General features: G+C 43.3%; 1 protein-coding gene across 5 annotated transcripts in view; it reads left to right on the top strand.

The window, feature by feature from the left end:
- TNRC6B (trinucleotide repeat containing adaptor 6B) overlaps window positions 1-12,711 on the top strand; it is a 256,123-nt gene that overhangs the window by 177,125 nt on the left and 66,287 nt on the right. The window lies entirely within an intron of this gene.

Genomic DNA, 12,711 nt, shown 5'->3' with positions numbered 1-12,711 from the left:
TTATAACAGGTCTGGGTGTCAGGTTGTGTAAGTCCTCCAACTTCGCTCTTTAAAAAGTTGTTGGGTTCTCATGAAATTTTAAAAGGAGCTTATAATTTCTATTTTAAAAAAACCCACCTGCTGGGATTTTTATAGGGATTGGTTCAAATCCATAAATTAAATCTGGGAAAATCAGCATCTTAACAGTATTGAGTCTTCTAATCCATGAATATGGTACACCTCTTCACCTACTTAGGTTTTTAAATTTTTGTCTCAGCAATGCTTTATAGTTTTGAGTGTGTGGGGATTGCAAACTTTTTCTCAGATTTATCCCTGAGTATTTCATAAGTTTTGATGCTGCTAAATAGGATTTGTTAAAATTTTGGTTCCTGATTGTTGCTAGTTTATAGAAATACAACTGATTTTATATAGACATCCTGTGTTTTAAAACCTTCCTAAAGTCATTTATTAATTCTAATACCCCCCCACTTTTATTTTTATTTATTTATTTATTTATTTAATTTTTTTGCTAGAATCCACTGTATATTCCAACAAGGAAAGACTTTAATAAAGGGAACTAAAGACTTTCTCAGTCATTAGAAAGTCTGGGAGGAAAGTTCAGGGGAGGGGGCTGTTATTATTGTTGATGAAATTAGAGTGCCGGGTTCCCAGGAAAGCAGTGATCTCAACTGCCTGCCGCTCCAGTATGGCTTTAACTCATCTGGAAGCTGCTCTAAGAGTGGAAAGTCCGGTCTCCTGCTGCTTGTGTGTCTGCTTGCAGCTGTTTCCAGAGCATATGGACTTTGTCTTCCAAATCTCACATGGGTGTGCCTCACTTCAGCCTGTCTAACCTAGAACAAATGGAGAATGGGCTTCTCAGAAATGTAGTTCCAGACTACATTTTCCTGCTATGCAAGGAAGACTAGGAGGCGGCAGTGGCAGGCCAGCAGTCTGGCACAGAGGACGTTAATAGAGCTACATGTAAGATGCCACACCCAGTTGTGGAGAAGTGACTTAGCAGTACTATGAAAAATAGGGGTGTTTGATGGTTGTAATTCAGAAAGATGTGATTTCCAAGAAGGCACAGGGCTCTTGGACGCAGTGGCAGTAGTATATTTTCTGGGATGAGGACGTGGCAAGGCTTGCTCTCGTGCTGCCTTGCCCAATAATTGGATGAGTGTACACAAACTGGAACATGTTTTAGGGGATAATGACCCTAGTGTGAGCGGGTAGAAAGCCAGACCACACAGGCAGTGTTGGAAGGAACTGGGAATGCCTTGGGGTCACATGATGGGTGACTATGATGACTAGAACACTTGCTCTGCGCAGCCTGGGAAGGAAGGCTTGGGACCAGTGGGCAGAAGCTGCAAGGAGACCATTTCCGAAGCACTGCAAGAAGTGCACAGCTGGACTAAGATCGAATAGAAGGTCAGAGAAGGGGGCACTGCTTCAGGCTCATTCAGTTAAGGGTCTGACTTGGGCTCAGGTCATGATCTCAGGCTCCTGGAACTGAGCCCTCTCTCTGGCTCTGTCTCAGTGGGGAGTCTGCTTCTCCCTCTCACCTTCCTGCACTCCTACCCACATGCCCTCTCTCTTTCTCATAAAATCTTAAAAAAAAAAAACAAAACAAAAACAGAAGGCCAAGAGTTTCCCTTTGTTCAAGATTGCTAGGCCGCCTAGCAGGAGTGCCTATAAGGTGTAAGAAGGGTGGTTTCAAATTAGGTTTCTTTAGGTTCATCGGTTACAACTTTTGCCACCTTAAATTTCTGAAAGCAAAATCAAGTTCTTTTAAATATTTTATCTTTATTTAGTTTGAGTAATTCTAAGTAAGTCTAGTCTTTGTATGTCTCAAAATACAGAAAGTGGGAAATTTCTGAGACTCCTAGAGCCGAGGTGTGCACAGATCTTCCTGCCATATTTCACTGGTTCTGAAACTTCCATCCTCTACATGCTTGACCTCTCTGAAGTCTGCATGCAGTTTGATGGGCACGCTTCAGCTATTGATGCTTTAGGATTGGCTCTCATCCGGTTTTTTGCTTTGTTCTTATTTTTTGTTTTTGTGTGTATGATTTTGGCCCTAGCAATTCCTAGCATCATTTCAGTGGCATTCTGTACATACTTGGTACTCCATGATTTGTTTAATTGCATTTTAATATAAATTTGTAAAGATTATGCTGTAATCTGGCACTGAAACACAGACGGGAATAACAAGGCATAAGTTTGATAGTAATGAGGTTAGTATTTATTCTTGGAGAAATGGCTACAATTCCGTATTTTCTTGGAAAGAAACAACCAAGTGCATTGTACTTGTACTATTCAAAGTCAAGGCCCGGGACCAGCAGCTTGTTAGAAACGGAGAGTTGTAGTTTAAAATCCACATCTACTAAATAAGAATCTGCATTTTAATGAGATTCCCGTTAAAGTTTGAGAAGCGTTGCTTTCTTTAACTTCATATAGGAAGATAATCCATTTGTAAAAGGAGCTATGTTAAATTTTGTTCCTGGGATACAGAAGAATTGCCGATCACGTGTCACATGATGGATTTGAAGGCAGGAGATATTTCTGTATCCCTCTAAATGAAAAATGCATTTACCTTAATTTTTCTTGGTTTAATGTTACCATTTTCTTCCCATGAGCCACTCAGTGTTAGAATGATTTTTATGCCTCAGTGCTGTTTGGTTTTGTCTACTAATTTAATATCATGTACAAATTACATTAGCATCCCATTAAATTCTCTCAGTCAGAACTAGCAAATGAAAAAAATGTTAAGAAGAGATTCAATACAGATATTTGGAGTACCCTAGTATGTAATTTCCTCTGCCTGACTGGATATGTTCCAACATGCTTGCTTTTTGTGTGCGTTTTTAATTAAAACACTCTAAATGGATACTTTGAGCACTTGCTTGACTCTTTTCATGGCACTTCTTTTGTTAATTTTTTTCACCCCAGATACACATGCGGTATCATTAATCCTTAATTGGTTATGGTTGTTAATGGTTTGAGGATCTAGTTATTTTCTTAATGTTTTATAAATTGCCAAGATAACCATTTGTCTTTTTAAGGAAATAAAGGTACAAGCCACATGTATTAGACGTGCTTTGGAAAAGCTCCGTGTAAGTCTGTGTTAGAGCTCTTGTGTCCGGGCTGCAGAATCCACTCTCCCAGGTGCCCGGGGGTTTAGTCAGTGGTGACACTATCTCACTGATTTCTTGGGAACCACACATTGGAACCGGGGAGGGCCTGATGGGGGCATTTTCCTCTTCCTGCACACTCAGGAAACCATTATTACATGTGTGGATTCTGCTCCCTGAGAAGATCTGTGCCCTGTACCCTGTCGTTTCCCTTCTAAAGTTCATATACAGGCGTACCTTACTGGCAGAGCGTAAATCACATCTCAGTCTCTAGTTCTGAGGGTAGTGGACCTGAGGTAGCTTGGAATTGGTGTTGACTGAGCTGTTGCACTTACCCACCACAGAGTCAAACAGTAACGTATATTACTATGTTATCACTAAAATCCTCAGTGAAAGAATTGTATGATGAATTATGGGGTAGAGGAAGATTTTAAGTACCCCTGTGGTATCCTATTTATCATGTATCTAATATACTCAAGGCCAGGAACCTTGATTGACACAACTATAACAATTTGAACATATTAGACTAAATTGTAAATTCTAGAATATTTCTGGGAATGCATTTCTGGGAACGCCAGGACTAAACAATTTGAAAAATTCCTTTTGACTCTTATAGGACTTTCATAAAGAACTACTTAAAAATGGTTTAAAATAGAAGTCCTTGGAGAAAATTTTAAACGGATGAGTCCGTGTTGAAGCCCTTTTAAATTAAAATTTTAATTGAGATCATCGTAGCCTCACGTGTAGTCGTAAGAAAGAGTCATGTGTCCTCTACCCGGTTTCCCCTGATCAGTAGTTTCTTCCAGATCTGTACTACAGTATCACAACCGAGATAGTGATAGAACTCACCGATCTTATTGAGATTCCCCGGGTTTACTTCTACCTGTTTGTGTATACTTGTCTATGACTTTACCACATGTACGTTCACATATTCGCCACCACTGTGAAGATCCAGAGCAGTTCCACTACCCCAGGGATCACTAGTGTAACCACACCCGTGTTACTCTGCCCCACACCTCCTTGCAGCCCCCAACAAGAGCAGTCATTCCAGAAATATTATATAAATGGAATCGTACAGTATGTAACCTTTGGGGTTGTCTTTGGTCTCTTAGCATAATTCCCTGGAGACTTATCCAGGTTGTTGACGTATTACAAGTTGGGTGTTTTGTACAGTATTGGTTTGCTTCTGGCACGTTTCACGTACTGGGTGGACGTGTTGTATCTGTTCACATCTGTCTGCCTCAGTCGTATGGAGTTGATAATGAACCACTAACACACTTACCACAGAGCATCAGGAATACGTGGGTTTTGTTGTTGTTGTTGTTTTGTTTTTGTTTTTTGGTTTTGGGGTTTTTGTTTTTTTGTTTTTTGTGTGTTTTTTTTAAGATTTACTTATTTGAGAGAGAGAGAGAGAAAGCAGAGGGGAGAGGAAGAGGGTGAGGAAGGAAGAGTCCTAAGCAGGCTCCATGCCCAGCACAGAGCCCCACCTGGGGCTCAGTCCCACAACCGTAAGATTATAACATGAGCTGAAACCAAGAGGTGGACATTTTTTTTTTTTTTTTTTTGGACAGACAGAGATCACAAGTAGGCAGAGAGAGAGGAAGGGAAGCAGGCTCCCCGCTGAGCAGAGAGCCAGATGCGGGGCTTGATCCCAGGACCCTGGGGTCATGACCTGAGCCAAAGGCAGAGCCACCCAGGTGCCCCAGGAATACGTTTTGATGCTATTTGATGGGCAGTTATCCAGTCCTTAAAGAAAAAGATGTTCTTTATTTCTAGAGACATTTTCCTGTCAGGATGAGCCCTGTTTATCTGAATTGAGGGTCTTTTTTTTTTTTTTTTTTTTTTTTAAAGATTTTATTTATTTATTTGACAGAGCGAGATCACAAGCAGGCAGAGAGGCAGGCAGAGAGAGAGGAGGAAGCAGGCTCCCTGCTGAGCAGAGAGCCCGATGCGGGCCTCGATCCCAGGACCCTGAGATCATGACCTGAGCCGAAGGCAGCGGCTTAACCCACTGAGCCACCCAGGCGCCCTGAATTGAGGTTCTTAAAATCGTTTCACTCCAGTCAGAATCTTGGTGGTTACTGCTTCCAAGTAGGAAATCGTCAGCCCTGCCTCTGCCTGATGTTTGAAGCATGATAGGTTTGGGCAAGTGAGTTCAGGAACCATCGGTCATGATTCTAGTTATGGAGAAAAGTTGGTCTTTATCAGAGGCCATGAATTCATATGCCCAAAGTTCTGGTACTTTAAAACACCAAAGAAGCTATAAGCTGTCTTCAGAGTGACCCAAAGTTTCTGGAGGGCAGAGCATGAAGAACACAGGTTCCTCATGCTGGGTTGTAAGGGGAGGGAGTTAACAGCTGTTTGAAAAAGTTAAACCGAGAGGCCTGGGAAGGCAAGCAGCACTGCATTTTATTTGCTGCTGAATTCTGGGCCCCTAGCACAGTGCTTGACACCCAGCAGGCACTGAAAGAGAAAGAGAAAGAATGAGGGAGGTAGGGGTGCCTGGGTGGCTTAGTCGGTTAAAGCCTCTGCCTTCGGCTCAAGTCATGATCCCAGGGTCCTAGAATCGAGCCCCACATTGGGCTCTCTGCTCAGTGGGGAGCCTGCTTCCCCTCTCTCTGCCTGCCTCTCTGCCTACTTGTGATCTCTGTCTGTCAAATAAATAAATAAAGTGTTTAAAAAAAAAAAAAAGAATGAGTGAGGTAGAAGGGAAACTTGAAAGAAATAGATGTCCCGTTCTTTTAATGTGAGTGACCTTATATATAAGCTCAGAAGACTCCGATGGTGTGTGGAGGTGTTTGCTGTGAGGAGAGGGTGAAGGAGGGGAGGAGGTTCACCCCAGCCCCCAAAATGAATAAAGCCCCAAATTCACACTATGCACTTTCCCAGCTCAGGGCCCTTCTGCTTTCTGTGCCTGGTGGGTCACTCCCCTCCAGAGAGTTTTCTTCTTTAGGTCTCTCACTGCCTCAGAGGGGCCTTCTGTGAACATTTTGTATAAAGTAGCCCACTCATCCCTTCTCTCCTGGTCCTCTATAGCCTCTTTCCCAGCTTTATTTTCTTCCTGGCATTTGTAATGATTCCCCGGCATTGGGTGTTTGTCTCCCATCTGGAATGTCAGCTTCCTGAGGGTAGGGCCCGTCTCTCTTTTCCCCCACTGTTGTATACCCAGTGCTTGGCACATAATAGTAACTCAGTGTATGGTATGTGACTTCGTTGGTTGTGTGGTGGCTTTTTGATAGAACACATGTTCCTCAGAGAGAGAATTTCCCTCACTCTGTAATCATGCATTTTGGTACCATTGCATGGAGGACTTGGTGTGTCCCTAGTTTTGTTTTGTTTTGCTGGGTGCCTAAGAAAAGTAAGGCCAGCTCCCCTGCATTCAGAGACGTGGTGGGTAGCAAATGCAAACGTGCTAGCTCACGTCTCTGCAGGGTGCTGGGTGCTCTGAGGGAGGCATGCGAGCCACCTCTGAGGCCGGAAACCGCAGCCCTAGACATGTTGAGAGGAGAGGTGGGCTTTTCGGTTGAAGGTGAGAACGAGAGAGTTTGGAAGTGGTGATTGTTACTCAATTGTGAGAAGATAGGTTCCAGTTAACTTGAAAAATGCATTCTAGGAAGAGCCACTGCTACCTCTCTGACCCCAACCACCACTTTCTCCCTTCCTCCTCAGACACAAGCTCCTGGTTCCTCAGACACGTCATCTCATAATGCTGTCTCCCAGGCACCCACACAATCCCGTGCTTTGGTGTGGGGTTCTTAGGCCACCTGACCAGAGAGGCCTTTTCTAACCATCATATGTAAGATGCTCTCTTCCCTGCCCGCCCTCTCCATCAGCTTACCCCACCCTGTCTTCTCCAGGGTACTTGTTGCCGCCGGAAGTGGATATTTAATACATAGAGTTTTGTTGTAGATCTTGTTTGTTGCCTCTTTTCCCCACTGGAAGGTAAGCGCCGCACCCCCCCCCGCCCCGCCCCGCCCCGCCCCGCGAGCTGGGCCTTGGTTTTATTTCTGCTCTATCCCCAGTGCTTAGGGAAGGGCCAGCTCGTGTTAGACACCCGGAAATGTCTGTTGAAGGAATGGATGGATCCGTTCCTGGGCAGCCTGCAAGAGGAGAGGCGAAACACAGACGAGCCGAGCCCCACACCAGCCTCTGTTCCCCAGAGACCTTCCTGTTCAAAGCCGCCATGCTGCAGAGAAGTCCTTTCATGTGGTCTGCTGCTGCCCGTGACGGATAGCTACCAACACCTTGGGAGCTTGTGGGGTGTCCAGGGGGAGGCCTGTTGCCTGTGAATTGGAGATGATATAGACGGATATTGAGCCAAGACTTGATAACGGGGTAAGGTGTGATTGGGCCACAGAAGGAGGAAGGTTTTTCTATTAGCTGTGTGGAATGGATGAGGGAGAACATGGAAGTTAGAACTGTACTGTGAATGATCTTGAATGTGAGCTCTAGGGAGGTGTCCAGATGGCACAGCTCTTAACTTGCCCTGTGTGCTCTTAGACTCTTTGAATGTGTGATGTGATGGGTTTTTAGGAATGTTAGCACGACGGCTGTTCCGTGTTCTGAACTTGGGAGCAGAACAGGAGTCTTGCTCTGCCTCAGCTCAGGTGAAGACTGGATATTTTCCTTTATTCACGTACTGCTTTTCTCAAAAAATAGTTACTTCTGCTTCTTTCAATTAATGGTTATTTTTTTTAAAAGAAACAAGAAAGGGGTGCCTGGGTGGCTCAGTGGGTTGAGCCGCTGCCTTCAGCTCAGGTCATGATCCCAGGGCCCTGGGATCGAGCCCCACATCGGGCTCTCTGCTCAGCGGGGAGCCTGTTTCCTCCTCTCTCTGCCTGCCTCACTGCCTACTTGTGATCTCTGTCTGTCAAATAAATAAATAAATAAATAAATCTTTTTTTAAAAAAAAGAAAAGAAAAAGAAACAAGAAAACACTCTTGTATTTTTTTCACCTTAGACCTTTCTTAAAAGTAGTTTTGCCTTTTTACTATTCTAGATTTATTCTAGATTATAGTGTTCACACTTGGATCTGGCTGCATAGTTAAGCGATGCGGGAGAATGTGAATGATTTCCTCTGCGTTTAGACTTAGAAGCAGTTGGTGGTTAAGTGAGACCCAGCTAGTCACCTGGCACTTGTATTTGATTGCTGGATGGAAGGTTTGATGTTTGAGGTATAAATAACTTTTTTTTTTTTAAGATTTTATTTATTTATTTGACAGAGATATCGAGAAAGGGAACACAAGCAGGGGGAGTGGGAGAAGGAGTAGCAGGCTTACCGCTGAGCAGGGAGGCCCGATGCAGGGCTCGATCCCAGGACCCCGGGATCACAACCTGAGCTGGAGGCAGACACTTAATAACTGAGCCACCCAGACACCCCTATAATAAATACCTTTTAAAGTATGGGCTTAAATGCAGAATTTGGAGCCGTGGTTCTCTCCCTAGAGATTCCTATGTAGTTGATTTGGGGAGCTACCCCGATAATGGTTTTGTTGATTTTTGTTTTATTTTGAAATAACCTTGAACTTACAGAAAACTTGCAAATACGATTAAAACAGCAACAACACTTTTCCTGAATCACTTAAGAATAAATTGTTGTCCCTGTGTCCCATCACCCGTATCCCTTTTCCCTATACTTTAGTGTATTTCAAAAATACACTATATAACCACAATACAACTATCGAAATTAACAAAAGAAACACTGATACATTGCTACCATTTAATCTTCAGCCTCTACACAGAGTTTGACACCTAGCCCAATAATAGCCTTTATAGCAAAAGTATCACACTTAGCATTTGGTTATTTTGTCTTGTTAAATCTGTTTCCCTGAGGTTCAGTGATCCTGAAACTTTTGAAAATTGCAAAACCATTATTTGGCAAAATGCCTCTCAGTTCGAGGTTCTCTGGCATTTCCTCCTGATAATTTTCAGGTTATACATACTTGAGAGGAATATCGTAGAAGAGATTCTGTGTTCTCAGAGTATCTAATCAGGCAACTCACAGTTTCAGTTTATCCCATTACAATGATGCTGTGTGTTTTACTTGATTAAGGTGGTGTCTGCCAGGCTTCTCCTCTGTGTACTTATCCTTATCTCCTTTCTAATTAATAAGTATTTTCATAGGGAGATACCTTAAAACTATGTGAATATTCCATTTCTTTCACTTTTAACTTATTCATTTACTTATTTCTGTCTGAATGGACTCATGGTTTCCTATTTTATACAATGGCTTATAATTTCTTACCATCATTATTTTTTATGTGCATACTGTCCCAGATTTAGCTTATAGGAGCCCCTTCAAATTGGTCTCTGCAGCCGTTTGACGTGCCCCATTATTTGTTGAACATTTCCTTGCTTCTTGGCAACAAGCATTCCACCCTCATTTTGTACTTCCTTTGCCCTAAACCCAAATTAGCTCTTCTAAAAAAGAATTTTAGTTCTTTTAAAGAATGATATTTAGAAGCCACAGTCTGGGTACTAGGTGTGTTCATTGCTATTGGGGTGTTACTTCTTCCCAAGCCCTTTCAGTGACAGAGCTAGGGGTGTGTGTGTGTGTTTGCATACATGAAGGAATATACACACATATGGGCTCGCAAATATCACATCTATGTTTATTGTTACATCTTTCTCTATATGTTAAAAACCCTGAGTTGTTGCCAGTAACTAATTCTGATCCAACTCCACAGGACTCTTTTGAGCTTTTTCCCTTTCCATTTTGGTAACTACTTTTTCAATAGTGAGAAACCTGGTTGTTATCATCATTAATATATTTATTGATTTGGAGCACCTGGGTGGCTCAAGTCTCTGCCTTGGGCTCAGGTAATGATATCAGGGTCCTAGGATGGAGCTCCGCATTGGGCTCTCTGCTCATCAGGGAGCCTGCTTCCCCCTCTCTCTCTGCCTGCCTCTCTGCCCACCTATGATCTCTCTATCAAATTAAAAAAATATATATATATATATCAGTCCCCCTATATGTAACCGCCTTCCTTGCGTGGATGCCCTCTTTGCCCTCTTGGTTTCTGGTGCAGCATGGGATATTTTAAAGCTCCCCAATGATGCAACCAAGGTAGAGCACAACTGGATGAGAAGAAAGGTGAACTCTGTACTTTCTGATTCATCATTAAGTAAATGGCATCATTAAGTAATTTTTTTTTAAGATTTTATTTATTTATTTGACAGAGATCACAAGTAGGCAGACAGGCAGGCGGGGGTGGGGGGAAGCAAGCTCCCTGCTGAGCAGAGAGCCCGATGTGGGGCTTGATCCCAGGACCCCGGGATCATGACCCAACCAGAAGGCAGAGGCTTTAACCCACTGAGCCACCCAGGCGCCCCAGGTTTGGTGGTGTTTTTTTTTGTTTTTTTTTTTAAGATTTTATTTATTTGACAGAGAGAGACACAGTGAGAGAGGGAACACGAACAGGGAGTGGGAGAGGGAGAAGCAGGCTTCCCACTGACCAGGGAGCCTGATGCAGAGCTCAATCCCAGGACCTTGGGACCATGATCTGAGCCAAAGGCAGACGCTTAATGACTGAGCCACCCAGGCACCCCTAAATGGCAGGTTTTTAAGTCAGGTTTGGTTTGGAAAAGTAAATTCTTCCTAAGGAAGTGAAATCTAAAGAGAAAACTCAATTCTACCAATATAAGCAGTAAAAGATCATGGTGAAAGCACAGCCTGTCTCCTGGAAAGCTTTGAAAAATATTTATTTTGGAAATAAATCTTGTAGTGAATATGAATTTCAGTCCCTTTCCCTGAATTACCTGTTTATAGGAAAAAATACTTGAAAAGGTTAGTTGTTTTGAAGAATGTGTTTCATTAAAGACTTACTTTGCTTTTTTTTTACATTGAGTTTTTAAAATAAACTTTTTAGAATAGATACAGAAAGAAATTGCAGCTCACTGCTTTTTAAAGCATTGGATATTTAAACAGATTTTCAGACTGTGTTGCTCTTTCCCAGTAGTCCATCGCACTTTAAAATACAGGAACTGAGTTGCAGTAACTGGGTCATGAGGAATCCCATCTTCTCCCACTTGCTTCCAGAGGGAGCAACTACAGCAGGATCCCTGGCCAGCCTGCCTTAGATGGTCAGCCTCTATCTTGCCAGTTTTCTAATGCCCCATTCTGGAAGTGGTGCACTGCCGCGGGTGGATTTCCACCACAAGTTCCCGCTGAGACTGAGGGACACATCATCTGACTCCACAGAGTTCCAGCATTCAACTTATGGAAATCACAATAAAACCTCTTCCTTGATGATGTTTCTATAGTTTCCGTTGAAGTTACCTTTGGGGTGTGAATTGTGCACATCAGGCTTTTGTATGTCTATGCCAGAGGCAGGGAGGGAGAGGGGCCAGTATTTGTGAATATGGACAGAACCCCAGGAGGCTTGGCATGTAGGGAGAACACCTCGTCCTTAGTTGTCATTTAGTTTTCATTTTCTAGAAATAAAGCATTACCTGGTCAGGAGAGCCGGCTTCAGTGTTGATGGTCAGTTCTTTGTACAGCTTGAGGCGTTACCACTCCCCGACTCGAGTCCTTCAGGAACGGTCTTTGTGGCTTTTGCCACGCCAGCAAACATTTACTTCACGTTTTTCTTTCATGTGTCTGACTTTGAACTTGGCATTTTTCTGGATGGTATCTGTGAAGCCGTGAGTTCAGTGTGCTGGATCACCTAAAATCCTAAGTATCTGTTCAGTACTGCGGGGGAACTGGGCGCCAGATCTCGGTCTCCTCCTAGCTCCGCCATTTGGAGAGTGGCGTCAGGCCCTGCCTTGAGCTTGGAAGCAGCCGCAGTAGTTTTGGCGATGTGCGCTTCCCGTTTGCTGCGCGGAGTGGAGGTTGGCAGCCTTATGTATACGTTTCATTCAGACGCATGTTACAGGGTATAGGAGTCTAAATATTACATTCTAATACATGTGAAGCATCAATTACATTATCTTAATTTCTTTTTTTTTTTTTAAGATTTTATTTATTTGACAGAGAGAGATCACAAGTAGGCAGAGAGGCAGGCAGAGAGAGAGGAGGAAGCAGGCTCCCTGCTGAGCAGAGAGCCCGATGTGGGGCTCAATCCCAGGACCCTGAGACCATGACCTGAGCCGAAGGCAGAGGCTTTAACCCACTGAGCCACCCAGATGCCCCCATTATCTTTTTTTTTTTTTTCTTAAGATTTTATTTATCTATTTGACAGACATAGATCACAAGCAGGCAGAGAGGCAGGCAGAGGCAGAAGCAGGCTCTCTGCTGATACAGGGCTGGATCCCAGGACCCTGAGATCATGACCTGAGCTGAAGGCAGAGGCTTAACCCACTGAGCCACCCAGGCGCCCCAACACCCCCATTATCTTAATTTCTTAAGATTCAGCACGTGTTCAACTAGAATGTTCATTGTCATGGATCATTTTTGCTCTCATTGGTGGTCTTAATGCACATGTTCACGAAGCTGCAGCCGTGAACTCATTCAGGAAGGGGTACATGGATTTATAGGACGCTTGGTACCCGCCTTAAAAACACATGTAAAGTGTCCAGTATTAGTAATACAGAAGAAAAATATGAAATGCAGAATGTAGAGTTTTATGTTAACCACGCTGGAGATGTCATGGGAAAATGC

This window comes from Neovison vison, chromosome 12, assembly GCF_020171115.1.
Source record: "Neovison vison isolate M4711 chromosome 12, ASM_NN_V1, whole genome shotgun sequence".
In the NCBI taxonomy this organism is placed as follows: Eukaryota; Metazoa; Chordata; class Mammalia; order Carnivora; family Mustelidae; genus Neogale; species Neogale vison.
Note: the sequence above shows the minus strand (reverse complement) of the source record. Positions and strands in the feature narration are given on the sequence as shown.